The sequence below is a fragment of the Anomaloglossus baeobatrachus genome, chromosome 10 (genome assembly GCF_048569485.1).
Source record: "Anomaloglossus baeobatrachus isolate aAnoBae1 chromosome 10, aAnoBae1.hap1, whole genome shotgun sequence".
NCBI lineage: Eukaryota > Metazoa > Chordata > Amphibia > Anura > Aromobatidae > Anomaloglossus > Anomaloglossus baeobatrachus.
This window is the reverse complement of record NC_134362.1, coordinates 58,501,387-58,526,559: the sequence shown is the minus strand read 5'-3', so window position 1 is coordinate 58,526,559 and position 25,173 is coordinate 58,501,387. Positions and strand designations below refer to the sequence as shown.

General features: G+C 50.5%; 1 protein-coding gene across 3 annotated transcripts in view; it reads right to left on the bottom strand.

The window, feature by feature from the left end:
* Nucleotides 1-25,173, bottom strand: part of LOC142254941 (synaptotagmin-2-like) — a 106,898-nt gene that overhangs the window by 35,728 nt on the left and 45,997 nt on the right. For all 3 annotated transcript variants that reach the window (XM_075326310.1, XM_075326313.1, XM_075326311.1), the window contains exon 2: nt 2,784-2,875. The gene's annotated coding sequence lies outside the window, so the exon portion shown is untranslated. The remainder of the gene's footprint in view (nt 1-2,783; nt 2,876-25,173) is intronic.

Below are 25,173 nucleotides of genomic sequence, written 5' to 3'. Positions count from 1 at the left end.
CACATGTTGAGTATTTGGTGAGTTGTTACATCAGTATTTGTAAAGCCAGGAGTGAAACAATCAGAGGAAAAGTATAATAGAAACACGGGCAACACTGCTGTATTTTTTACCCACTCCTGGTTTTCACTTCTAAATACTGAGATAAAAAACTCACCAAATATTCAATGTGTGCACATGGCCTCCAGAGGAGCCAGATTTGGGTCAGCAATATGCTCCAAGGTTCATGGAATGGGCATGACAACTTATGTGTATGTTTTAAAGGGAACCTGTCAATAGATTTGGCAACTATAAGCTGCGGCCTTCACCACTGAGCTCTTATATACAGGATTACATAATGCTGTATACTGTATAAGAGCCCAGGCATTCTGGTTCGATGGGTGTCACTGCTTTCCAGTCCGGCGCCTCCTCTCTTTGGTCCGGCACCTCCTCTCTGTGGCGATGGCCGTCCTCCTTCTTCTGAGGCCCATGTGCATGATGCATCCTACGTCATCCACACTGGCCGGCATTGCGGTCCTGCGCAGGTGCACTTTGATCTGCCCACCTCACGGCAGATCAAAGTATTGTAGTGCAAATGCGCTGGTGGTCTTTAACCTTTCCTCGCTCCTGTGCAGTACAGTACTTTGATCTGCCCTCAGCAGATTAGTGTGGCGCCCTGGACAAGCCAGGGGCCACAGAGAACAACACCCACGCACCCCACACTCCTGGTCAGGCACACCGAAGTCAGACACAAAACCCTTGTTGCCTTCCTCCAGGGGCTGATGTTCACACCAGGGGGTGGGCCAGGCGGTTGGCCCCGCCCACCGAGGAGTTCACAGTCCTGGAGGCGGGAAAAGCAGAAAGTTTAGTTTTGGAGGTAAAAGTGAGAGGAAGGAAAGTGGTAGTGGAGCAACTAACTGACAGCGTCCGGGTGTGTGGCCCGGGCGGTACAGCAAGGTTGGCAGACGGTGGTGACCATCTGCAGGAGTGGCCTATCGGAGTCTACCGTAAGGACCGTGGACGGACGGTGGCCCGGCGGTACCGGACCAGTACACAAAGAGAAGCCAGCACCATCTGGCAGGGGCTTACGAACCCCGGCAAGGCTAGGAGTCGCCGTGAATTTGCCAAATTCGTTAGCGAAGGGCAACTCCTGGGTTTCCCAGCAGCCAATACCCGACAGAAGGCAACAGTCCAACCGAGAGAGGGAAACACAGCCACCGCCAAGGCTACCGTTCCCAGGGCAAGAGCCTGCAGGCAAAAGTTGCTCCTCCAGCCCATATCCAAGCTGGGGAGCAGGTTACCGGTGGGAACCCATTGGAACCATCTACCGTACATAGGTGCACGGGAAGGTAGTCACCATCAACCTGCCGGGAGAAACAACACCGCAGCCGCCTGTGGGACCCGTCCATCCAGCCGTGTGTTTTATCGAGAACTGTGTCCTCATCATTGGCTGAGTGAGTACCACCGTGCCGTGCGGCACAGCGCTGCCCCCGCGACCCTACACCTCACCAGGCCCTGTAACCCGCCTGTCATCCATCCCTACCCCATCACCGGGCCCCGGGACAACCAACCCCCTACCCACGGAGGGGAGAACTAACAACCAAGTTGCTCCCTGTCACCGCTCCCGGGATCCCCGTCTAGAGCAGCGGTGGTGTCACCATTATCACCACAACCATGGGTGGCGTCACGGACAATATCCAAATCCCCACAATTCAATCAAATCCCCCTTTTCACTCACGGGCGAGGAACGCCGCTCAAGTCCCCGGGATCCGGCCCACCACTCGAGCCACCACCGAGCAGCGTCAGCCGCAGCAGCAGCGGCTGGACCCAAGCAGTGGGAGAGCGCAGCGTCCCCTCCTCCGCCCGCGACATTAGATCAAAGTGCGCCTTGCAGGACCGCAATACCAGCCAGTGTGGATGATATAGGACACATCATACACACTGGGCTGGGTAAAGGGAGGATAGTGATCTCAACAGAGAGGAGGCGCCGGACCAGAGAGCATCGACACCCATCGGAATGGACCGCCCTCTAGGTGAGTATTATAAAAGCTGTTTTTTACATTATACAGAGCGTCCTTATATACAGTATTCTGGAATGCAGTATATAAGGGCTCACTGGTGCTGGCCGCAGCTTATATAGTTGCCAAATTTGGTGATAGGTTCCTTTTAACAAGACAAGATTGTAAGGCCATGAACACACGTTGAGTATATTCAGAGTTTTTTACCTCAGTATTTGTAAGCCAAACCCAGGAGTGGGTAAAACAATGCAGTGATGCCCCTGTTTTTATTATACTTTTTGTGTGTGTCTGTTCAACTCCTCCTGGTTTTGCCTTCCAAATACTGAGGTAAAAAAACTCACCAAATACTCAACATGTGCACGTGGCCTTAACCGGGAACTTAGATGATTCGTGATGCCAGAATAAGTATGAATCGGGAACAGGTTTCCAATTGTAGCCATTAATGTTTTACTCTGAAACTATGTACTTTTTTAACTTTAAAGATTGATGCAAATTCTACATTAAAGAAATGACACTGTACTTTTTTCTGCTGCAAGTTTTTTAAAAACTGTATCAGAAAAAAAAAACACCGCACTGCTTGCACAGAAATATGGTTTTCCTAATCAAATTAATAGAAGATTCTCTTGAGGGTACTTCTGATGTGTTTGCATTTTTTAATGAGGATTTTAAAGGAAAATTGGCTCAAAACCATAAAATTCAGTGTGAACATACCCTTGGTTTCCAAAAACAAGATACACTAGAGCAGACATACAGCAAAATTGACATCTAGATATAAGGAATAATACAGACCTAATTTTTGAAGGTGAAACATTTTGGTCTTTTGCTGAAGTGAAAGTTAGCTCCTTTCTCTCTCATACTGTTCAGAATGGGATTTCTGGTTCCTGTAATCAAAGAAATAGATTTTCGTCAATAGTTCAGCAATAAAACTGTAGATTTTTAAGTTTCCAAATTTACTTTTTTTCCCCGCCAAGTCTCATATACCGTATATAGCAGACAACTATCAAAACCTAAATTAAAGGGGTTTTTTTTAATCTTCAGAAATTATTTGCACATTTTTTTTAATGCAGATCTTACTATTGTATAGGGTGATTCACTCACTACTTTACCGTGAAAAATTGCTGTATATTCTAAAAGAGATAGAAAAAGTCATCCAAAACTCCAGCGGACAAATTCCAAGACTCAGTTGATATTCGTAAAAAATTCTTGCAAAGCAAATTTTATTAAATAATTCCATTAAAAATAGATCCACACGTGGGGCAAAATCTTATATCAGATAGGAATAGTAGTCTCTAGGACTACGCTTTTCACGTATATGTATATCACATACGGAACGCGTAGTACGAGAGACTACTATTCCTATCTGATATAAGATTTTGCCCCACGTGTGGATCTATTTTTAATGGAATTATTTAATAAAATTTGCTTTGCAAGAATTTTTTACGAATATCAACTGAGTCTTGGAATTTGTCCACTTGAGTTTTGGATGACTTTTTCTATACTGATTTTCGTGGTTGGCTCCTGCCTTATTTCCCTTGCGGACTCTGCTCCTGGATCGCATGAAGGATTCCACACATCGGGGAGTACCGGTAAGCTGGCTGAAAAACTTTTTTTTGTTTTTTTCTAAAAGAGATAGTTAACTGTACTAAAATTTGGACTGAACTTTGGTTCATGAGAAGTGAGAGTGAACTGAACCTCAGAGTCAAAGACAAGAAATATTCTCTCTGGACATTGAGGATCTTAGAATGGGCGACTTACAACAGGATGGTGGAACGTGTCACACATCAGTTGTCATCATGACAGATATTGAAGCCTTCTCTGATGACAATAGCAACAAAAAGAAGACAATGTCCTCCAAAAATTAAGTATTACTCACAGCAAGTTGGGCTGCAGTGTGTACATCGCCCAGGCCAAAAGCTAATGCTCTACCAGGATACAGCTAAACCCCCACTAATGTGGAAGCATCACAGGTGCAGGAGAAGAAGATCACACACACACCTCCATGGAATGGAGGGGAGGCGAATGCTAGATGATAAAACTGCACACTGGTGGCTTGCATAGAGCGCTGTTCACATGCAGATGGCACAGTTGTGAAGCCCCGCTAGTATGTGTCGGTGCAGTACCTTCAGGGACTCCACGTGGATGGAACAGTCTGGTCACAGGTAGGGAACCTTCTTTTAGGATTGTCGTGACGCCACTCTCAGTATTGCGGTCAGCGGGGACCGCCACTGCAGATTAAGGGATGCCTGGGGCTGATGGTGGGTGCAGTCAGTATATTAGCCCCCTGAGAGTGAGGCAAGCCCCAGGCCCCGGTGTATGTGTGTGGGACCACAGGTCGCAGAATGACTCAAACACAGTCCAAGAAGTCTTTCAACGTGTTTACTCACTGTTTGGAGGTCACGGTGAGATGCCCGGGCGACACTGTGATAACCAGGTTGAACCAGGAATTCCAGGAGGCCGTTCTGAGGGTAGCTGTCCACTCGCCTTCCTTGCACTCTTTCTGTTTTAGGAGGATCCTTTGCTTGAAGCGTGGTAGGACCCCTCCAGGGAAGCTGTTACCACCCTGCTCCCCTCTCTCTGGCTCGTCTGCCGGCAGCGTGGCCTTGGTGGGATGGCTTCTGGCCCTGTCCCCTTATGGGCCTGGTGATTGCTGCTTGGCTCAAGCTCTGTGTAGTCGTGGTGAGGGCATGAAGTACCCCCCCCCACCTGTAGGTTAAGCAGCTCTGGATGATCTGCTGCCTGTACTGGGGACCTAGTTCCCCTTGTGTGCTCGGATACCGGGATCTCCGTACTCAGCCACCCTTCTCTCTGGATGATTTTCAGGCCGACCCACGGTACTCCTTTCTCCCCCGCTTTCAGCTACTGCACTCCTCAGGACCTGTCTGACACGAGAGCTCCTCTGCTCCCTTCCACACACTTCAACTTCTTCCTCCAGACTCCCCTTCCTCTCTCTCTCTGCCCTGCTTCCTAGCAACCAGCCCCTGAACACACCCCCAGCTGGGAATTGAAAGTTAACTCCTTCTGGCTACTCAAGGGTCCCCTCTGGTGATGTGGGAGGCCTGATCACTATATGTTTGTGTGTGCACCTCATCCTGGCCTTTGGAGATTACCTGGAAGCATTGCTCCCGCATGGGTGCAATACTCTGTGGTGCCTGACCAGGTCAGGGGCGCCACATTCCCCCTTAGTTATCATCAGCACGTCCTCGGGCTGCAAAGACAAGAGAAAAAGGTAAATACAAACTTTTCCCACACAGGGGCAATTATTTACATTTAAACATGCCAGGTACCATTCCACCACCAACCACCCACATGTCCGAACCCCACCCAAAAACCTCCAGGAGGTAGGTCGCCGGTCCTTTTGGTGACCAGGTCTGGGCCATCACATTCCCCAGACCTTTCCTCCAATCTTCCTCTCCTGAGGAGAGTGGTGTAAGGTAGGCCCCATAAACAGGCGTACCCGCTTCCGAGTGTTGGAGGGCAGGCCCCATAAACAGGCGTGCCCCCTTGTTGGTGCAGAGCCATGCCCCTCAACAGGCAGACTCTGGGGTTGATACCAAGGAGGTAACTTTTTACAATGCAAAAGTTTGTGGTTAAAGCCAGTTCATAACCAGTGGTCTAACATTTTAAGGAGGTCTCACAATAGTCCTTGTGGGCACATTTCGCTTAAACGTTACTTAACTGTAAACAGGTTAAACATTACATTTCATACAGTCACTTTGAACTAAACTGTACTTTCTCTATAGCGTAATGGGAGCTGACCAAAGTTGCTGCGGGTTGATCTACGCAGTACTATGCTGTCATCTGTCTGAGGTTGTGTCCTCCCACCCGATGTATGTGTCTCAATGTGAATAATGGGTGTACTGGGTATTGATACCAGTGCATGGTCTTCTGCTTCAGCTACATTTGGCTCTTCCAGGTTCTGGACAGGTTCTTCTGGTTCTCTTACTTCTCTAGATTGAGGGAATGTAATGACTGGAATAACTACTGCTCCATTGTATTGAGGCCAACTTGCTGGGAAATCTCCAAGTACAGTATGGATCATCTTTTCTTTTGGTTCTTGAACTGGCAAAGGGTTGGGAATTTCTTCAGGGGTTCTTAGTTGTTCAGGACATTTCTTTAGGCGATCTCTAGAAACGACAGCTGTTGTTTTTCCTCCATCTTTGCTGATAAGGCATGTCTTTTCATTGCTAAGCGTCGATGGTAACACAGTATAGGGTTCTTCTTCCCAGTGATTGTCAAGTTTATGACGTCTTCTCTTTCTTTTGAGAACTATATCTCCTGGCATCAAAGGAACAGCAGGTGCTTTTCGATTGTAGGCCTTTTCTTGTTTCTCACGCTGCTGAGTCAGGCTTCGCTCCACACACTCTTGTACTTTCTTGTATTGGGCTTGGCGGTTGGAATCCCAATCAGCACCTTGTAGATGGTCTTCAGGGGTCTCAACTCCCATTTCCAGATCTACTGGCAATCTCCCTGGTCTGGCCCTCATCAGGTATGCCGGTGTGCAGTTCGTGGAACTCACAGGGATGTTGTTATACATGTCCACTAGATCGGGCAGTTTTTCCGGCCACTGACTTCGTTCTTCTAGTGGGAGCGTCTTCAGAAGGTCGAGAATGATGTGGTTCATCTTCTCACACATGCCATTGGTCTGAGGATGGTAAGGCGTAGTACGGATCTTCTGGCAGCCGTATAGGTTACAAAACTCCTTAAACACTTCAGCTTCAAAGGCTGGTCCTTGGTCAGTGAGCACTTGATCTGGATAGCCATGTGGTCGACAGAAGTGTGTTTGGAAAGCTTTGGCTGCAGTTTGACCTGTCAAGTCCTTGACTGGTACTACCACCAGGAATCTGGAGTAGTGGTCAACCATAGTGAGAGCGTAGTTGTAGCCTTGTCTGCTGGGTGCCAACTTTACATGGTCCAGGGCCACGATCTCCAGAGGCCGTTTAGTTTGGATTGGCTGGAGTGGTGCTCTCTGGCTGTGCTGGTCTTTTCTTCTAAGATTGCAGGGCCCGCAGTTTCGACACCACTTCTCTAGGGCAGATCTCATACCCACCCAGTAGAATCTTACTTTAAGTAGGGCCTCCAGTTTCTTCCAACCAAAGTGGCCTGCACCATTGTGATAGGCTTCTAGCACCATCCTCGTATCCTTCTGTGGTACAATCACTTGCCACACCTTCTCATGCGTCCTCGGGTCAATGATGCTCCTGTAAAGTTTGTCTTGATAGATGAATAATCGACCCCTCTCCTTCCATAGGTACTGTGCCTCAGGTGGGGCTCCTTTGTCAAGGCTGGCGCCCGGCTGGCTGATCAGTTTCTTTACCAAGCCTACCGCTGGATCATTTTCCTGGGTCTCCTTCCAGTTGTAGTGAGGTAGTGGGTTCAGGGTCACCTCTTGGCGGTTGGCACGCGACTGCCGACACTGTTTTGCTCCATGGCGATGGAACGCTGGCAGCTCAATCTCTTCAAGATCATCTACATCTTCACCCTCGTCTGCTAGGTGAGGCATCCTGGACAGAGCATCTGCGTTGCCGTTCTTGCGGCCAGCTCGATACTTGACAGTAAAGTCATAATTCGCCAGTCGGGCTACCCAACGCTGCTCCATGGCACCCAATTTAGCAGTATCCAAGTGGGTCAGGGGGTTGTTGTCCGTGAAGACAGTGAATTTGGTGGCTGCCAGGTAGTGCTTGAACCGCTCTGTGATAGCCCATACCATGGCCAGGAACTCTAGCTTGAATGAGCTATAATTCTCCGGGTTTCTTTCAGTAGGCCTGAGCTTCCTGCTGGCGTAAGCAATCACACGCTCTTTGCCTCCCTGCACCTGTGAAAGCACTGCTCCCAGTCCCACATTACTGGCATCTGTGTACAGTACGAATGGCAGACCGTAGTCAGGGTAGGCTAGGATCTCTTCACCCGTCAAGGCCCCTTTCATTTGTCTGAAGGAGTGTTCTTCTGCTTCTCCCCAGTGAAATGGCGGGCCGGAGGTCTTTCCTCTCTTCTTTGGGTGGCCTACCAGGAGCTCTTGCAAAGGCGCTGCCATTTTCGTGTAGCCCTTGATGAACCTTCTGTAGTAGCCTACCAAGCCAAGGAACTGACGTACCTCCCGGACGGTAGTAGGTGTGGGCCATTCCTGGATGACTGTGACCTTCTCTGGGTCCGGTGCTACTCCTTCTGCACTGACCACGTGACCTAGGTACTGGACCTTTGGCTTCAGTAAATGGCACTTGGATGGTTTCAGCTTCATTCCATATCGGGATAGCGCTTCAAAGACTTCAGCCAGGTGTTTCAGGTGGTCCTCGTAGGTCTTGGAGTACACGATGACATCATCCAGGTAGAGCAGGACGGTCTCAAAGTTGAGGTGCCCTAGGCAGCATTCCATAAGCCTCTGGAAGGTCCCGGGGGCATTGCAGAGTCCAAATGGCATGCTGTTGAACTCACAGAGGCCCATTGGAGTGGTGAAGGCCGTCTTCTCCCGATCTTCTTCTGCTACAGATACTTGCCAGTAGCCACTAGTAAGATCTAGGGTAGAAAAGTAGTTAGAGGTTTTCAAGGCAGCGAGGGATTCCTCTATCCTTGGCAAAGGGTAGGCATCCTTGTGTGTTATCTGATTTATCCGTCTGTAATCCACACACATCCTCATCGTGCCATCCTTCTTCCTCACCAGGACCAGGGGAGCTGCCCAGGGGCTGCAACTGTCCCTTATGACTCCTGCCTCCTTCATGTCCTTCAGCATGTCCTTTGTGCGCTGGTAATGGGCTGGTGGAATAGGCCTATGTCTTTCCTTAATGGGAGGATGACTGCCTGTGGGTATGTGATGTTGCACCCCTTTGATCCTACCAAAGTCTAGTGGGTTCTTACTAAAGAGCTGCTCGTATTCCTGCACGACCCTGTAAACCCCATGTTTCTGGTAGTCGGGTGTAGAGTCAGTCCCCACGTGTAGTTTCTGGCACCAATCCTCTAACTGCTTTTGGGAGGTCTCGCCCTCTTTTGAGTCAGCTTGTGTCAGGGGACCTACAGGTGTTATGGCGTCATCTGAGCATGTAAACAGTTTGGCTATGGTAGCGTACCTTGGTAGTCTGGCTTCCTCCTCCCCACAGTTCAACACTCGTACAGGCACTCGTCCCTTGTGTACATCAACTACCCCCCTGGCTGTCAGAATCGTGGGCCAGTGGTCTGAATGAGTGGGCTCTAGTACAGCCTGGTAATCTTGTCCTCTGAGACCTACCGCTGCTCTACACCACATCATCATTTCACTCCGTGGGGGTATCACAATGGGGTTTGCATCCATCACCCGTACACTACCAATCTCACCGCCAGTCTGTTTTACCTGTTGCTTCCTCAGAATGATTCGGATCTCCTTTTGCAAGGCTCTTTTCGACCCGCCCTCAGCACCTTCAACAATCTGGTGAAGCAACAACAACACTTCCCCTAGGCAATTTTCTATGACATTAGTGCCTAAAATCATTTGCGGGTTCCTTTCTCTAATATCAGTGTCCACAACAATCAGTCCTTGTCCCTTCATTTCCTGCCTTCCCACCTTTATGGTTACCTCTTTGACCCCGATCTGGTCTATAGGTTGTCCGTTGGCAGCATAGATGGTGAGGGAGGGGTCCGGTGGTCGGAGATCGTCGTCCGACCAAAACCTCCGATAAAGGACATACGGGATCGTGGTGACCTGAGAGCCGGTGTCCAATAACGCCGGGGTAGGGATCCCGTCCAGGACGATGGACAGGACAGGACGTCCACCCACGTACTGATCACAGCAGCGACTTGGGCCTGATCTTCTTAATCCTGAGGACTGGCCCCCGGCCCCAGGTTTGGCTCGTTTAAAGGACAGGCCCTTGCATAGTGTCCTGCCTCCTGGCAACGACGACAGATGGGTTGTCCAGATGAGTCATAGCGATCACTGCTCCTGCCTCGGGTTGGGGGACCTCTTCTCCTCCGCATCCAAGGGACGTCCTCTGGGTTGTCAGCTAGCAGGATCCGATGAGGGACTTTGGTCTCTGAGGGCAACTGCATTGCTTTCAGGATTTGTGCAACGTCCTTAGTGAGCTGTTGCACCTGGGAGGATAGTGTATTTATGGTCTCTGCTGGCGTGTTGAGTCCTTTTGCAGTTACCAGGGCCTGCGAGGAGGATTCCGCTCCTGTAGCCGCGGAACTGGCAGGCCATGCTGGTGAGACGGGGTCTGTGTCCACAGGAGGTTGGAGTGCTTTCACTGCCCTGTCTTTCAGAATGGCAAAGTCCACGTCAGGGTGTTCCAGGGACCACAGCTTCATCTGCTTCCCATCCTCAGGAGAGCGCAGGCCCCGCAAGAATTGTTCCTTCATCATCCGGTTTCCTTCCTGATCACTGACAGGGTCCACCAGCTTGAGAGCCCGTAGTGCAGCCTGCAGCCTGAGGGCATAGGCTCTTATGCTATCTTGGGGCTTCTGCCGGCAGTTATAGAAGTCCGTCCTCAGCTCTCCCTCGGTGCGGTGTTCAAAAGCAGCTGCTAGTTTGGCAAAGATGGTCTCAACAGAGCTCCGGTCATCATTGGTCCAGGACTCAGCTTCCAATTCTGCTGCCTCAGTCAATTGTCCCAGCACCACAGCGGCCCTCTGCTTACCAGTCATCGCGTGCATGTCTAGCAGGGTGCTGATCTTCTTCTTAAACCCGGTCAGCGTGTCTATTTTACCGGCGTATTGGGGCAGCCATTGCGCTTCTGGGACATACAGCAAGGAAACTGGCATTATGGGGGAGATTTCAGCCGGCGCGGCTGCGATCGCGGCACCGGCACCAGGCGCTGCTGCGTCCAGCGCGACGGGGGCTGGCATCGCTTGGGCTGCGTCGCCCTGACCAGGGGCATTACCTCCTGCAGCGTCCATTTTTCTTCACAAATCTGCGCGCGCCCTTTTCACTTCTTGGGTCAGAACGCTCTCCGAATTGTGGGGATTCTGGGGCGGCCACACCTCTTCGTGGGCGGTGCTCTTCTCCCTCGCGCGGGCTGCAGCGCGCACTTTTGAAGATGGCAATATGGCGGCGGTTCAATTTTTGCGGTCGGACCTCTGAGGCACACGGTCACCTGTCTGAACAGGTCTAGTCCAAATCCTGTTCGTGACGCCAGAAGTTGTGAAGCCCCGCTAGTATGTGTCGGTGCAGTACCTTCAGGGACTCCACGTGGATGGAATAGTCTGGTCACAGGTAGGGAACCTTCTTTTAGGATTGTCGTGACGCCACTCTCAGTATTGCGGTCAGCGGGGACCGCCACTGCAGATTAAGGGATGCCTGGGGCTGATGGTGGGTGCAGTCAGTATATTAGCCCCCTGAGAGTGAGGCAAGCCCCAGGCCCCGGTGTATGTGTGTGGGACCACAGGTCGCAGAATGACTCAAACACAGTCCAAGAAGTCTTTCAACGTGTTTACTCACTGTTTGGAGGTCACGGTGAGATGCCCGGGCGACACTGTGATAACCAGGTTGAACCAGGAATTCCAGGAGGCCGTTCTGAGGGTAGCTGTCCACTCGCCTTCCTTGCACTCTTTCTGTTTTAGGAGGATCCTTTGCTTGAAGCGTGGTAGGACCCCTCCAGGGAAGCTGTTACCACCCTGCTCCCCTCTCTCTGGCTCGTCTGCCGGCAGCGTGGCCTTGGTGGGATGGCTTCTGGCCCTGTCCCCTTATGGGCCTGGTGATTGCTGCTTGGCTCAAGCTCTGTGTAGTCGTGGTGAGGGCATGAAGTACCCCCCCCCACCTGTAGGTTAAGCAGCTCTGGATGATCTGCTGCCTGTACTGGGGACCTAGTTCCCCTTGTGTGCTCGGATACCGGGATCTCCGTACTCAGCCACCCTTCTCTCTGGATGATTTTCAGGCCGACCCACGGTACTCCTTTCTCCCCCGCTTTCAGCTACTGCACTCCTCAGGACCTGTCTGACACGAGAGCTCCTCTGCTCCCTTCCACACACTTCAACTTCTTCCTCCAGACTCCCCTTCCTCTCTCTCTCTGCCCTGCTTCCTAGCAACCAGCCCCTGAACACACCCCCAGCTGGGAATTGAAAGTTAACTCCTTCTGGCTACTCAAGGGTCCCCTCTGGTGATGTGGGAGGCCTGATCACTATATGTTTGTGTGTGCACCTCATCCTGGCCTTTGGAGATTACCTGGAAGCATTGCTCCCGCATGGGTGCAATACTCTGTGGTGCCTGACCAGGTCAGGGGCGCCACACAGTCACAAACCCGCAGCCTATTAGGTGACGCCCTTCTATTAGATCAGGCGGGCTGCCAAGCCGTACCCCACTGTGTATAATGCACGGACAGACACTCTACAATGCAAGGCCCAACAGAAAGGGGCCTGGCTGTATCCTGTACAAACAAAAATAAAGCGCTCTATGCAAGCCACCAGTGTGCAGTTTTATCATCTAGCATTCGCCCCCCTCCATTCCATGGAGGTGTGTGTGTGATCTGCTTCTCCTGCACCTGTGATACTTCCACATTAGTGGGGGTTTAGCTGTATCCTGGTAGAGCATTAGCTTTGGGCCTGGGCGATGTACACACTGCAGCCCAACTTGCTTCTCTGATGACAGAGTAATCCCCAAGGGACATATGCCACCAAAATCGATTGATTTATCACCGTTGTTTTTTTTTCCTTTGGGGTCAATTGAAAGGTTGGTTGTATAGTAACAAGCCACAAACATTACAGGCACTCCGAGAGAACATACAACAAGAAATTTAGGCTATGACCACACACCTTCAACAATATGGAACAGCGCGTGCAGGTGTGTTTGGATGCCAACGGTGGAAATTTTAAACACCTGCATTAAAACATTACTTTCTCATGAACCAAAGCAGAGATAGTGATATGAGTGATATCATCCTCTGATGCTGCACATTCATTAGTATGTTAGCACACCCACAGGGGCATGCTTACATGCTAAGGGGAGTGACTAGCCAGGGGAGGTAACGCCATTGTGACTAGTCCCTGGTCTCATTAGCATATCACAAAAGATCTTTAGAAATACTTTTTCTAAAGATCTATGCTACTATAGGCTTGGACTGCTAGGCAGGGATTAGCAATATACACCCAGAATTGCTCGTGTATATTTCACCTGACAGGTTCACTTTAAAAAAACAGAACTAGCAGACATCATTTTGTCAGCGGATCTCTGCAGCATCCATTCTAACGGATAATTACAGGACTTGTGAATTCAGCCTTAGCCAGTCTTATATGAGGACACATTTTCCTTGCAATACAGAAGATCACAAAAAGGGATGATCGAATACCTCAAATATTCGGCTTCACGGATATTTGCCAAATAAATCGCCGCTATTCGACTATTCACGAATATTCGATGCGCAATGTAAGTCTATGAGAAACCCGAATAACAAACTATTCGGAACTATTCGGGCTTTCCATAGACTTACATTACGCATTGAATATTCGAATAGCGGCGACATATTCGTCAGATATTCGCAAAGCCGAATATTTGAGGTATTCGATCATCCCTAATCACAAATCACATTCATATTATCTAAACTGTTCTATGCATTTTGTTCCTCCCTGTCTCAAGAAGGATTGTGTTTCACATACTATGCAGCAGATAGTTCAATTACATCACTATCTTACACATTTTAAAAGAGAATTCATGAAGGTGACTGTAAAGTCAGTGGGGCAAATTTGCTATTCAGGATACTCCACAATTCTGAATTAAATTGCACTATATTATTTGAGAAACTTTTTGCCTCTCTTGACAAGGGAGCATAGCATAAAATGAACCAAATTGCATCAAAAAAGTTAGTGGTTGGACATAAGACAATAAGTGGTATAAACAAAAGGATCTAGAATGTGCCATTCTGATTAATTTGGCTCGCGTAATCTAATTCTAAGTAATCTAATTTTAAGATCATATTAATAAATCTACCACAATGTTAATGAGAGAGAGGAAGACGCATAGCAACTTTAGCTTTTTACATGGTAATGGCATCCAAAACTTGGCTGCATCAAAGAAAAGGAGCTCTGATCAGAGCAAAGAAAGAAAATGCAAAGAAAAAGTAATCACCTAAAACTTCTTTACCAGTTTTAGCCAAATTATTCTTCAATACGGCTGCATTCACATTTGAATCAGATTCCAAAATATTTTACAACAAAAAATAGCTCTGCATGCTGTTGTATTTTTCTTGTTAAAATGCCTGATCCCAACAAACCACAACATCCTTGGCTGATCCCAACAAACCTCAGTTAATGGGTCTGTCATCTATTATGTGATGGATCTGGTGTCATAAGTTTCCATGTAAAATGTAAACCTCAACACAAAAGTGTGATCAGAGTCTCCTTTTTCTGTTGTTTTTTTTGCACACAGTAATCAATAATCATAGAATGGTAGAGTTGGAAGGGACCTCAAGGGCCATCAGGTCCAACCTCCAGAGAGTTCAGGTTTTCCTAAACCATCCCAGGTATGTTTATCCAGTTTCCACTTGAAGATTTCCATTGATGGAGAGCTCACCCCCTCCCGTTGTAGCCTGTTCCACTCCCTGACTGCCCTCACTGTCAGAAAGTTTTTCCTAATGTCTAATCTGAATCTTCTTCCTTTAAGTTTCATCCCATTGCTTCTTGTACTTCCTTGTGCTAATGAGAATAGGGTGGTTCCCTCTACACTGTGACTTCCTTTCAGATATTTGTAGATCGCTATTAAGTCTCCTCTCAGCCATCTCTTTTGCAAACAAAATATTCCTAGTTCTTACAGCTGGTCCTTATATGACATGGTTTGCAGACCTTCTGCCATCTTGGTTGCTCGTCTCTGGACTTGCTCCAATATATCGATGTCTTTCTTGAATTGGGTCACCCAGAACTGTACACAGTATTCCAAGTCTGACAAGGGCAGAATATAGGGGAATAATTACCTCTCTTGATCTAGATTCAATGCTTGTCTTGATACATCCCAGAATTGTGTTGCTTTTTTAGCTGCAGCTCCACATTGTTGGCTCATGTTGAATCTGGGATCTACTATTATGCTCATGTCCTTTTCCCCGGTGCTATTGTGACGCCCTGGGCAAGCCAGGGGTCACAGGTCACAACACCACCACACCCCACACTCCAGGTAGGCACATCACAGCTAAACTACAAATCCTTGTTGCCTTCCTCCAGAGGCTGATGATTCACACCAGGGGGTGGGCCAGGCGGTTGGCTCCGCCCACCAAGGAGATCACAGCTCTGGAGGCAGGAAGTACCAGGCAGTCCAGTGAGGGACATGAACGAGTGAACAGAGTTAAGCCCAGGCAGGGCAAGAGTGAAGTCTAGCTGAGGGCTAGAAAGGAGAAAACAACTAAGTGAAAGTAGTGAAAGTGGAAAAGGAGGAAAGCAAGTGAGGTGACAAAAAGAAAGGAAAGCCTGAAGGGTCCAGCTTTGTGTAGGGCCAGAACAGCAAGGTCAGCGACGGCGGTGACCGTCTGGAGTGGGACCGTTTGGAAGTTCCTGGAAGGACCCCGTTGGCTGTGTGCCTGGTGGTCTGGAGCAGTGTTCCGAAAGACAGTCAGCACCAGGGCAGGGGCCTCTCGGACCCCGGCAAGGCTAGGAGTCGCCAAATTTGCCGAATCCGTCAGCGAAGGGGACGTAGATCCCCCAGCAACCAAGTCCCGATTGAAGGCAACAGCTCAACCTGAAGCAGAGAGACATCGCCACCGCCAAGACACCAGTTTCTCAGGGCCAGCGCCTGCGGGCAAAGTGTAGAGCTCCTCCGGCCCAGATTGTAGTCGGGGAGCGGGTAACCGGAGGGAATCCACCGCTACCACAAGTCAACCATAGGTGCAAGGAAGAGGGACATCACCGTCACCTACCGGGAGTGCAGGTGCAGCCGTCTGTGGGACCGTCCTACCAGCCGTTTGGTTTACCGTACAAACTGTGTCCATGTCTCAGGCTGAGTGAGTACCACAGTGCCGCAAGGCACAGCGCTGCCCCCGCGTCCCTGCGCCCACCAGGCCCCGCACCTCACAAACCATCACCGGGCCCCGGGATCACCAACCCCTGCCCACGGAGGGGCAACACAACACCTGGCTGCTCCGCATCACCATCCCCGGGACCCCCGCATTGAGCAGCGGTGGTGAAATCACCACAACCGTGGGTGGCGTCACGAACTATAACAATCCCCGTACCCAACAAACCCCTTTCACTCACGGGCGAGGAGTGCCGCTCGAGAAACCCCCGGGATCCGGCCTACGGCTCGAGCCACCACTGAGCAGCGGCCGCCGGACCCGAGCAGAAGGGGGCGAGCGCGGTGTGCTGACACCCTCCTCCCCGCCCGCGACAACTTGGCGTCACGAACAGGATCTTACCGCTCTGCCGTCTGGTGGAGGTGCGCCTTGTTACCGCCGGAGGTATCCGGCAGAAAAATTGCAGAAGCCGCCATCTTTGGCGCGAAAAGTTCCCGCTCGAGCGTCTTCTCGAGCAGTAGAGGCGCGAAGGCCAAGACCCCGCCCCGAGAGAGGAGGGGCCGGAAAGAGCTAAGGGGGACGCGATGGCGGCTGGCCGCATGTAGCTGCGGCTATAAAAGCAGGGACGCCAGGACTCTGCAGACTGACTGGGTTCCTGGAAAGCACAACTGCCGAGATGTCCGCCCCACCTAGTTCTGCAGAGACTACCGAGCCGGTGTCTGGAATAGCAGCATGGTTGAGAGCCCGGGCGGCGGGGATCTGCCGTCGCTACCAGAGTCAGATCGGCGGGCTGATGGAGCAGTGGGCCGCGGAGGTAGAGGCCCTGGTTGCTGTGGCGCGAGTGTATGGAGTGGAGGCCGTGATGGAGGAGCTGGAGAATGACCCACGCCCCTGTGTCCCCGAGGGACCGGTCGCTGCGGCTGAGGGACCCGGTCTACCCCTGGCTCCTGTGTTACCTCCGTCCTGCTCGCTCGCGCGCTGCACCGCACCTGGCCCATCGGATGTACACCCTTCTGTAACTGCGGCGGGGGCAGAAGATAGCGACTCCGGGCCTGACACCGAGCCTGTGTCAGAAGAAGAGGAGGGGGTCGTTGCCCTGTCTGGCATGGAGGCCACTTATGTTCCCTGAGCCGGGGGCAACGGGTACCGAGCGGCCCTTCCACGCCGTGCTTGCTACGCACTGGAGGGGCTGGTGCCCGTGTCCTTCCATCCCGAACCGGGTGAGGAGGACGAAGACATCGAATAGGGCAGCGGATGCCCGCAGCACCGTCCCCGTTGGGACCACCACTGAGTTGTTTGTGTGTTTGTTGAAAAGTTTTGAAAAATGAAAATGATGATTACCGAGTTTTTCACCAGATTGTCAGTAGTGATTGAACCGGCCGGAGCCGGCACCGTTGTCCCCGTGGGGACCGTTTAAAAATGCATGGGAACTATCCATGGACAAGCCCGTGAACTTGCAGGGCAACCACAGACGTTAGTGGCTTGTAAATATGTTGGTTACCGTTACCGTTTTCCGCAGGCCGCCTCCGGAGAGGCAGGTTGGAGGGAGGGCCCTCAGCAGAGCAGGCTGGGGCCCAGCCACCAAAGGAACCGGTGGCTACCCTCTGGAGGGAAGGACAGATCCCGCTCGGGTACCGTGTGCTGGACTGTGGGTCAAGGGGTGCTGCCTGGGTTTTAGGGGCAGCATCAGGGCCAGGTTACTTGGGTGGGAGAGAGTGGAAACCGTAACCGTAAACCGTTGCAACGTTTAAGAAATGTGCCTCCCGTCTTGGGAAGATTTATTAAAAATGTCATATGTTATGTTTAACCCTGTTATCCCCTTTTTACAGAAAAATAAAACCGGTGTAGGACGGCAGCCCGCGGACGGTCTGCATTTTGCTAAGGGGGAATGTGACGCCCTGGGCAAGCCAGGGGTCACAGGTCACAACACCACCACACCCCACACTCCAGGTAGGCACATCACAGCTAAACTACAAATCCTTGTTGCCTTCCTCCAGAGGCTGATGATTCACACCAGGGGGTGGGCCAGGCGGTTGGCTCCGCCCACCAAGGAGATCACAGCTCTGGAGGCAGGAAGTACCAGGCAGTCCAGTGAGGGACATGAACGAGTGAACAGAGTTAAGCCCAGGCAGGGCAAGAGTGAAGTCTAGCTGAGGGCTAGAAAGGAGAAAACAACTAAGTGAAAGTAGTGAAAGTGGAAAAGGAGGAAAGCAAGTGAGGTGACAAGAAGAAAGGAAAGCCTGAAGGGTCCAGCTTTGTGTAGGGCCAGAACAGCAAGGTCAGCGACGGCGGTGACCGTCTGGAGTGGGACCGTTTGGAAGTTCCTGGAAGGACCCCGTTGGCTGTGTGCCCGGTGGTCTGGAGCAGTGTTCCGAAAGACAGTCAGCACCAGGGCAGGGGCCTCTCGGACCCCGGCAAGGCTAGGAGTCGCCAAATTTGCCGAATCCGTCAGCGAAGGGGACGTAGATCCCCCAGCAACCAAGTCCCGATTGAAGGCAACAGCTCAACCTGAAGCAGAGAGACATCGCCACCGCCAAGACACCAGTTTCTCAGGGCCAGCGCCTGCGGGCAAAGTGTAGAGCTCCTCCGGCCCAGATTGTAGTCGGGGAGCGGGTAACCGGAGGGAATCCACCGCTACCACAAGTCAACCATAGGTGCAAGGAAGAGGGACATCACCGTCACCTACCGGGAGTGCAGGTGCAGCCGTCTGTGGGACCGTCCTACCAGCCGTTTGGTTTACCGTACAAACTGTGTCCGTGTCTCAGGCTGAGTGAGTACCACAGTGCCGCAAGGCACAGCGCTGCCCCCGCGTCCCTGCGCCCACCAGGCCCCGCACCTCACAAACCATCACCGGGCCCCGGGATCACCAACCCCTGCCCACGGAGGGGCAACACAACACCTGGCTGCTCCGCATCACCATCCCCGGGACCCCCGCATTGAGCAGCGGTGGTGAAATCACCACAACCGTGGGTGGCGTCACGAACTATAACAATCCCCGTACCCAACAAACCCCTTTCACTCACGGGCGAGGAGTGCCGCTCGAGAAACCCCCGGGATCCGGCCTACGGCTCGAGCCACCACTGAGCAGCGGCCGCCGGACCCGAGCAGAAGGGGGCGAGCGCGGTGTGCTGACACCCTCCTCCCCGCCCGCGACACTATCACCTAGTTCTATTCCTCCCATACTAGATATGCTTTTTACATTTCTTTTACCCAGCTGTAGGTCTTTGCATTTGTCCCTGTTAAACACCATTCTGTTCTCCTCGGCCCATTGTTCGAGCGTCTAGATCCTTTTGAATACGATCTCTTTCCTCTCTAGTGTTGGCTTCTCCTCCTATCTTTGTATCATCTGTGAATTTTATGAGTTCCCCAATAATTACATTCTCCAGATGATTTATAAAGATATTAAACAGCCCTGGGCTCAGGATATAGCCTTGAGGCACCCCACTTTTGACTTTCCTCCAGTTTAATGAGCAGCCAGTAGAATAATAGAAATTACATCATGCACAGACACAAAATCAACAATGCAAGTTCTCTGGAAGCTCATTGTTTTCACACTACTTTGATCTTTCTTTTCTTCTCCCATCTACAGAAATCTCTGAGAAGGAAGGGAAAAAAGCATTGCTATCTTTAAAGAGTTATTTGCTAACCAAGTTCTTTAATTTCACAGAATCCAAATATATTCTCTCAGTGAAAGCATTCTGTATTTTGAAAAGAAACAAACTACAGAATCACATACAGTGCCTTGAAAAAGTATTCATACACCCATTAACTGTTCCACATTTTTCCCGTTAAGCCCACAAACTTAAAAGTATTTGGGGGGGATTTTATGTGATCTAACCAACACTAAGTAGCAAGTATTTGTAAAGTGTAAGGCAGGCTTTGCACGTTGCGACATCGCAAGCCGATGCTGCGATGTCGCACGCGATAGTCCCCGCCCCGTCGCAGGTACGATTTCTTGTGATAGCTGGCGTAGCGAAAATTATCGCTATGCCAGCTTCACATGCACCCACCTGCCCTGCAACCGTCGCTCTGGCCGGCGACCCGCCTCCTTCCTAAGGGGATGGGTCGTGCTGCGTCATAGCGACGTCACACGGCAGGCGGCCAATAGCTGCGGAGGGGGCGGAGATGAGCAGGATGTAAACATCCCGCCCACCTCCTTCCTTCCGTAGAGCCGCCGGCGGCAGGTAAGGAGATGTTCCTCGCTCGTTGGCAGCAATGGTGGTACTGCTCCCCACAGGTGGAGCAATGCCCGGGGCACAGTTGGTGCTTGTGAATGTCTATGCAGCTGTAATAACAGAGACCACTCCAAGGGGTGCAATTCAAGTTCTTTACTCACACTTCTTGTCACAGCTGTAGGGACCCTTGGACTGCTGGGACCACTGTCAGGGACCTCCGCCGTTTCTGGGTGATTCAGAGAGTAAAAGCCGGTGCCCTTCTCTTAGTGTCTCTTTCTTCTGCTGTCTTCCTTAGCCTTGCCTTTGTTAGGATGGACCTGGCTTGGCCTCCCCTACAGCCTCCAGGCTGGGGGGTCACCTGTCGGCTGATTACCCCTTTTCTGGAAGTCTGCTATGGGTTCTGGCCCTGGGAGTCTACAACCTTCCCTGAGCCTCGGTTTTTACTGTCTGGAGATGATTTTGCACTCCTCCAGTCTCTAGGGACCGTCCCCTGTTGCAGCTTGATCCCTCCACCGATGTTATTGTGGAACAGGCCACCGTAGCCTACAACTACCCGTGGCGCCTCTAGGACCTCTCCGTGGTACCTCTAGGACTGCCCGTGGTACCTCTAGGACTACCCGTGGCCCTGCGACTCCTTCTGTCTCCTACGTGGTGTCACCTGGACCTCTGGGTCCCAGGGTCTTCACCAGGAAGCGTCTCCTTCTGGTTCTCTGCTCCTGTCTGACTTGGAGCTTTCTTTCCTTCTTTCTTTCTTTCTTTCTTTTTGCCTGCCTCCAGCAGGCCTCCTCCTCCCTCCTTTCTCTCGTTCTTCTCCTCCAACTACATGCTCACTCTCTCACTCCCTGAGGTAGACTAACTAAACTTGACCTTCCTTCCTTTGTCTGCTCTCAGATGGCTCCTCCCACCTCCCCAGTTGCTAAGCTGTACCCTATAGGAGCAGGGATGGGTCTTACGGCCCCTCCCAGCATGCAGCATGGGGGGTAACTGCCACTTTCCCTGGTCCCAGTATGTACCTAACAATGGGTGTAGTGTGGATTTACCAGGGGACCGGAGTTCACTCTCTTCCTCTCTCAGAATGGGGCATCACACCGCTGGATGGGGTGCAATGACCTGTGGCGACGGAAGCCTCAGGGGCGCCACACGCACGTTGCATAATTTCATGCGTTTACTCTGCGTATGGCACTGCAGCGTAAACACATGCGTCCTGCGTCCCCTGCACAATCTATGAAGAGTGTGCATAATCCATCCGAATGTTGCGTTTGAGAGCGCAGCGATTTGCATGCTGAAATTTTGATCCAAATCGCTGCACTCAAAAAAGCAGCATGTCACTTATTTTGTGCACTTTGGATGCTGCTCCCACTCTGTCTATGAGAAAGGCTGCATCCAGAGCGCATGAAATCGGCATCTATTCAGAAGACACACTGCATCCATTACGCAGTGTTTCTGCAGCGATTTAAAGCGCACATGTGCTGCCCAAATCGCTGCAAAATTTGCAGCATGGACACTACGCAACATGCGCACATAGCCTGAAGGTAGTGATATGGTTTTCTAAATATTCACACACATATATTTTACTTTATTGCTGATTTTTTAATATTTTGTTGGTTTAGAAGTCAGCAGCAGAGTCTATACAGATTCAGTGAACATCTACTTTAAATTGCATTCAAGTTTTGTTATTGCACATACAGTAGTTACAGCCTATAAATTACATGTACAAGCTGTTTATATATACAATATGCTTATTTATAACATATTTTGTCCCTATGTTAGGCCTTATTCAGACATCCATGATTTTTATAAGCAAAAAACGGTTCAATTTTCATCAATGTCAGTTTCTACAATCAGTGTTTCATCAGTGATTGTCATGTAAAAAATTAAATAACTACCATATTTTTCATTTTATAAGATGCACTGGATTATAAAACACACCCCAAATTTAGAGGAAAAAAAATGAAAAAAAAAAATGGAGTGCCTCTTTTAATACGGTGGTGTCTTACCAGAGGAGGGGCAGCAGCGGTGGGGGAGCGGGATCACGGGAGGTAGGGGCGGTGCTGGAGTAGGGTGCATGGGTTTCCCAGATACTCGCTGCAGGCACTGTGAGACAGAAGGAGCATCCAGAAACTGTTGGTGGTGCGGGCTTCAAAGAAATGGTGCCCCGAGTCGACACATGCACAGATGGAGCTCCTGGGTCAATGACAAGCCAAGATCTCATCAGCGCATGTGACACCTCCGGGCGCCATTTTACTTAAGTCTGCTGCAGGGAGATCAATGAGTCGAAGGCAGCGCATATGCAAATGAGATCCTGAGCCGAGAGCTCCATCTGCACATGCGCCGACTCCAGGCGCCATTATTTGAAGCACATATCGCCGACATTTTCAGAATGGTGGCCCCTGCCTCATGGCCCCTGCCGCATAACCGCTGCTGGACAGCCTGCAGCACAATGCACCACACACAGAAAGCCTGTGATCCCTCTCCATCTCCCCCGGTAAGCTACATTCAGATTATAAGACGCACCCCGTCATTTTCCTCCCAAATTTTTGGAAGAAAAATTGCATCTTATAATCCAAAAAATATGGTAAATTGTAAAGCTTCCCCTTTACATTGCAATATTCACCGATGCCATCCATGTGCAGTCACAGAACCATAGATACGTATGTGTAATTTATATCCATGGCTCAGATCTTTTGAGGAATGTTTTATGTAGTATATGTTTTGGATGTATTTTAAGGCAACTTCTATAAAGTGAATATTTCTATTAGCACAGATTTTTATTAATCTAAAATGCACATGTCCCCAGTATTTTTTTGTGGACACATATGAACGGTCACGTGGATTGTAATGGGTCCATGTTCTATCCATGAAATTCACAGATAGAACACATTGGTGATTCATGGACGTCTGAATATGGCCTTAGGCTTGTACATACCAGAATACGCAAATACTGCAAAAATCTCTCAAAACTTCACTTTTCTGAATCATAAATAGTTCGTCTTTTTTTGCAATGTAAGTTAATGGTAGACTATAAAACCCAAAAAGCAGTGCTTTTTTGCGGTGGTACGTGCCGGTATGGCGTACCGGAAAATCTGAAGAGCGCCTCTGGCTCTTTTCCACAAGGCTAATTTATAAACTATACAAATTAGCCATGTGGAACGGAGGCACAAGCCAGAGGCGTCTCCAGGGGGCGCTGTCGGGCTGCCTGATGCGGCGGTGTGGAAGTCTGCCGGGTGGGAGCCGCTATTCTCTGAGCGCAGCTGTCACGCTGACAGCCGCACTCATAGAAGCTGCAGCATGCGGCTCCCACTGCAATTGTTCTTGTATCTGTCAGACACGAGGACAATTGGAGCGGTGACGCCGGCGCTGACTTCCGGGTCAGAGCGACGGCTGTCATGTGACCAGGTCAGACTGCTGACCCGGAAGCCAGCGCCGCAGCGCGGAGGTGGCAGAGAACCGCTGATAAGTGCTCCACTGTGGAGCTGAAGAAGACATGGAGGAGGAACATTATGTGGTAAGAGGGGAGTATTTATGAAACAGTATGGGGGAGAGAGGGTGGGGGAGGGAACCATCTGTGGACACACTATGGGGAGGACAGAGGGTGGGGAATGGGAACCATCTGTGCACACACTATGGGGGGGACAGAGGGTGGGGAGGGGGCAATATGTATATACACAGTATGGGTGGGGGAGGGAACTATCTGTGGACAGAGTATGGGGAGAGAGAGGATTAGGTTTCATGCACGGGGACAGAGAGGATGAGGGGTGATGCATGGGGACAGAGAGGGTGAGGTTTCATACATGGGGCCAGAGAGGATGTGGGGTGATGCATGGGGACAGAGAGGATGAGGGGTGATGCATGGGGACAGAGAGGATGAGGGGTGATGCATGGGGACAGAGAGGATGAGGTTTCATGCATGGGGACAGAGAGAATGAGGTTTCATGCATGGGGACAGAGAGGATGAGGGGTGATGCATGGGGACAGAGAGGATGAGGTTTCATGCATGGGGACAGAGAGAATGAGGTTTCATGCATGGGGACAGAGAGGATGAGGGGTGATGCATGGGGACAGAGAGGATGAGGTTTCATGCATGGGGACAGAGAGGATGAGGGGTGATGCATGGGGACAGAGAGGATGTGGAGCGAACTGGAAAGAAATTTTGAGGACACAGAATAAAGAGTGACACGGTATGAGGAGCAAGTGGGCAGGATGGGTAGTGAGGGGAAAAGTATATGGACACGCAGGAGGTAGTGAGGAGACAGTAAGGGATGAGAAGAATAAAGACTGGGTAGTGGGGATGGTATGGAGAGGGGGCATAATGGGAGGACAGTGTGAGGTTATAGCAAGGAGGGGGAGTGTGATGAGGCACAGTATAAAGACGGTGCAGTATAAGGGGACACAGTGTAAAGGACACTGTAAACAGTAGGCTCAGTTTGGAAAGAGGGAATATAGAGGGCATGTACCATAAGAGGGACAGTGTGGGTCATATTTTGTGCAGAGAATAATGTGAGGGGCCATTATTTATTCTGGGGCACAGTGTAGGGCAGATATTTTTAAGTAGAAGTATTATAATCATTCTGCTATTTTTAGGGGCATCGTGTCGGGATGTGCTGCAGAAGACCGGAGAAGATGGAAATCTGCAGAGACGAGATGTGAATGTGAAAAGTCATCATTGCGTCAGGGCAAGATGAAGAATAGAAAGAAATGACTCAGAGACAACGTCATCTATAAAGGTACCTGAATGTAAATATTTATTTGTGATACTGACTGTGTGTCATCATTAGGTCTGGGTCCCACTTGCGCATTGCTTCTGATGTGAGCGCAATGGGACCCCCACTGATCAGCTGATTATGGTGCAGGTGGCCGGAAATGCTTATTTCTGGATCTGCTCTGTCCTCTGATGGTGTTCGTGGCCGGGTACTACACATCCGCCTCATTGATTTTAATAGGAGACTGCTGCCACTATCAGAAGACGGAGCAGATCCAGAACTGAGCATTTCAGGCCACCTGTCACCACCGACACCTAGAGTAGGGAATTGGCGGGGTTGCCAGGTGCCGGACCCCGACCAGTCAGACATTGGTGACCTATCCTAAGGAAAGGTCATTAATGTTAAAGTAGTGTACAATCTC